At 45.4% G+C, this 4,194-nt stretch overlaps 1 pseudogene; it reads right to left on the bottom strand.

The window, feature by feature from the left end:
- Positions 1 to 200: 200 nt before the first annotated feature.
- On the bottom strand, positions 201 to 2,457 carry LOC147888597 (cytochrome P450 CYP94D108 pseudogene; annotated as a pseudogene).
- Positions 2,458 to 4,194: the final 1,737 nt, after the last annotated feature.

Below are 4,194 nucleotides of genomic sequence, written 5' to 3'. Positions count from 1 at the left end.
TTGAGACCACCTTTTCCCATTCCCATCCTATTTCTTCCCATGTGCTAAGCCCCTTACTTTTGGGTCCCAAATGGGACACTCGTGGATGCATGTACTCTCTATAAAAAACAAAAAGAGAAATAAACAACTCGCCCACCACCCCCTGAAACCGTACCCTGTAATAGTTGGTACGATGATGAGTGTAAGGCCTTACGGGGGCATTTAACATAAATTCATGCAAGATATTTACAAGTCTGCATTCAAATTACATGAACTCCGCCCTTTATGATCTTTATCTGTTGAACTGCAATTGTGCATTCGAATTACAGAGATTCCGTAATTCCACCCTTTATGGTCTTTATCTGTCGAACTGCAAATTCTGCAATCGAATAACAGAGATTCCATCATTTATAGTCTTTATCTGTCGAACTGCAACTACCATGTCATATCGGGGTTATGAATCCTGCAAGGTTTTCATATACTTCTATATAGCAAAGTTTCACACACTGTGTAAAACGTGTCCACAGTGTATGTGGGCATGCAGACTCCAAGTCGAAACAAGATCGGAAATATGGTAGACCTGTCTGTGTTAAAATTGCAAACATGCTTATGATCACAAGGCTACCCGGAGGAGCAGGACTTTGGATATCGGCTAGAGATCCATGGGTGTGGAATCGCAATTCTCAAGAAATAGCATACAGAACAGCAGCAGAAACCCGTAGTCTCACAGAGACGACTGTTGGCGTCTCTTCACAGTCAATGGCAGCCCGTTCACCATCAACAAATTTACTCCAAACGATAAGTGAGGCTCAAATTGAGGACTTGTTTTAAACTCAAACTCTCGAACAAGTGATGCAACCACTAATTTCATCTGAATATAGGCAAAGTCCTTGCCCAAACAAATTCTCGGACCAGCTTGAAACACAGGATACTTGAACGGGCTCACGGGTACAAACTGCCCATCCTCCCCTAACCATCGCTCAGGCCTGAACTCCTTACAGTCTTTACCCCATAACCTCTCGGCCCTGCCCATGGCGAAAACATTATATGCTACCTGGTAGCCTTTGCGGACTTGTGTTCCATCTGGTAAGGTGTCGTCCTCTGACGCATACTTGGCATCAGATGGAGCAGGTGGATACAGCCTCATGGACTCGGACAGAGCTGCGTGCAAGTAGTTCATTTTCCTCAATTCATCGTAAGAGAAGGTCCTAAATTTTGCCGATTTCTCTTGCGAGCCGTGCTGTGAGTCACGTGCTCTGATAATCCCGGCAAGCTCTTCGTGCACAGCTTTCTCCACACGTGGATGAGTGGATAAGAGCCAAATAATAAATGCCATGCCAGACGTAACAGAATCACGGCCTGCTAGGATGAAGCTCAACAAGATGTCTCTTAAGAGAACATCGGACAAGGTCTTTCCTTCCTCACCTTCTGCGCCGTTGCGTGCCTCTTCAGGATGATCGTTGAGTAAGTCTCCCACTTCTGCTTTTCCGAGTCGCATGAACCTGGATAAGAGATCCTTCCTCTCCGTCCCCAGGCCAAGCTGGAACTCCCTCTTTCTTCTCTCGATGACATTGGTGGCAAATCTGTTCACCACGACTAAGGCGTCGTGAAGCTTCCTCTCGTCCCCAATCCTAAGGGCCCGTTTCGTAGTCCAGACGAAATAAGGAGTCAGAAACCTCCATGCGGTGACTGTGAGAGCGGTGTCAAACGCCTGCGCAAAGTCTTTGATGGAGGTGTCCACAGACACTGCGTTGTCGGAGCTGTCTACGCTCGTGGGATCATCTCCGAAAGTAAGCTGGCAAACAGAGCGGAATGTATAGTGCATCAACAAGGCTTGCAAATCCACAGGGCGTCCAGACTCACACGCACTCCTCAGAGCGGGCAACAAGCTGTCACAGATCTGTGTCTCGGCCACTTCAAGAACAAAATCTTTGAGCGAGTTGGAGGTGAATTCTCGACTGGCTACTTTCCGTTGCAACTTCCAGAGATGCCCATCACAGTTGAAGATGCCATTTCCGAGGAGGTCAGCGAAGTAGGGGTAGAAGTCGGGGCCTTTGGGGTAAGCGTCGAATCTGTCCTTGAGGATGTGCTGGACGTTAGCGGGGTTGGCGGTGGAGAGGCCGGCCTTGAGGCAGATGACGACGCGGGTGGTGAGGGAGGGGGTACTGTTCAAGACCTCAGAGGTCCAGAGGTAGAAGCGGTGTCTGTTGAGGAGGATGAAGGGGAGGCAACCGAGGAGGGGGAAGGTGGGGAGGCCGGGGTTGGAGCCGTAGGAGGGGTGGCGTTTCCAGAGGAAGTAGAGGAGAGGGAGGAGGAGGAGGAGGAGGAGGGAGGAGGAAGCGATGGAGAGGAAAGAGTCCATGAAGGAGCATGCAGGTTGGCTGTGGGGAGGAAGGAAAGAGAGAGCAGCTATGGCGATAAGGTTGGATGCGTGAGTGCCGCAAATTTCTTGTACACAGGAAGACGAAGACAACCACTACGACGACGTAGAAGAAAGAGAGAAAGAAGTTGCACGAGGAAGATTTGCCCCACGTAAGTACGTTCCCTTCCAATTTACACTTGTTATTTATCGAGCTGCCTTCACACTTAGACTAATAATGACACTCCAAAAGGAAGGCCTTAGTGGGATCCCCACCTTGTTTTTTCATGGCAACCTCACAAGTCACCTCCTCGTGAAAAAATCTTTGCAGCTAAGATTCCTTTTAAAAACCAATTTTTTAATGATAATACAACCACCCTCTGAGTCCTCACCTACTTACCATTCACATAAAACATTTTTCTTGTGGGGAACACTAAAAGCTCATAAAATGGGCGATAGAATAGAGATTTCACCAAACTTGTTTCGGTTTGGAGGAAACGATTGGGTATTTGTACATGGCAAGGTTCATAGAGGCCTAAAGACCCTAGCAACCATGTACATCAAATTTAGGGTTTTCAGGGGTTTTTTTGCTTGTGGCCTCCCAAATTTGTTTTTTCTAAATTACAAAACCATAACCCTAATTGTTTCCAAAAATGGAGTGGCAGGGGCAAGTGGTAGTGGCAGGATGTCTTGGGTTTAAAATCATAAAATTTGGTTGGGTTTTGTGCTCTAAACCCTAAACCCTAAACCCTATTTTTTATTCCCTACCAGTTGAAGAAAAAGCAATGATTTTTGTGGCTAAAATGGAACCTAGAATTATACTGATGATTTTGAATCACATGATGAAGCTGGCAAAGCTACATACCTTTTTTGCCTCATCGTGGAGTGCATCAGCTACAGTGTCCAACTAGACTCCCTTTTGTGGTTGGTCTTGAACTTCATGTTGGCTTGAGGTGCTAGCTTCTTCATCTCTCTCCCTGAACAATTCTCTCTGCGAGTTCATGAATTGCTCATCGGACATGTCGTACTCTGGTGCAGCATCCTCGATTGCCTCCTGTGTTAGTTGGATTGCCTCCAGATCGGTGAGGCTCGAGTCATCAAAGCATGCAATCTCATCGATTGCTGGATTCACAACAAGACAAAGTACCCATAGATGCGCACACAGACGCGTTTACTGAAATAAATAAAAAACTTACGGGCACGTCTATTTGCGCATCTATTTCTGCGTCTAGAGACCCGCGTCTAACAGCGCGTCTATATAGTAGACACATGCATGTATAGACGTGTATTTAGACGCTTTGCTTAAAAATTTAAAAAATAGACAGACGCATCGTTAAACGCGTGTATAGACGCGTTTTTAAACGGTCTTATAAATGCGTTTATAGACGTGCAAATAGACGCTTCTCAAACAGACAGACACGTATATAGACACATTTATAGACGCACTGATAGACGCGCTTTATAATATTTTTTTTAAATTTACAGAATGCTGTGTATGTTGTGTATGCTATATAGTTACAAGAATCCCATTTCCACATTGTGTAATTCAATTCTTACAGCCAACTGCATTTTAATTACAATTCCAAATAAAACATTACAACTCCAAAATGCAATAAAATTGAAAGCTCAAAAAGTACTTGTATGTACATATAGCACGAAGCTAAGCCACGTCATGTGGCTTCAAGTACAAAAAATAAGGAAGCTAAGCCATGTCATGTGGCTTCAAGTACAAAAAATAAGAGGAGTGTATATACAAGAGGCACGAAGCCAAGCCAGTGGCTTTAAGTACAAAAAAGAGTAGCTAGCACTACTTCTATGACTAATCCTCGCTCCCTTCCATGCTCCCTTCTGTGCTC

This window comes from Dipteris shenzhenensis, chromosome 21 (genome assembly GCF_047967505.1).
Source record: "Dipteris shenzhenensis isolate YYH24624 ecotype China chromosome 21, Dip_SZ_1.0, whole genome shotgun sequence".
Lineage (NCBI taxonomy): Eukaryota > Viridiplantae > Streptophyta > Polypodiopsida > Gleicheniales > Dipteridaceae > Dipteris > Dipteris shenzhenensis.
The sequence above is the reverse complement of the archived record's forward strand: the minus strand, read 5'-3'. Positions and strand labels throughout refer to the sequence as shown.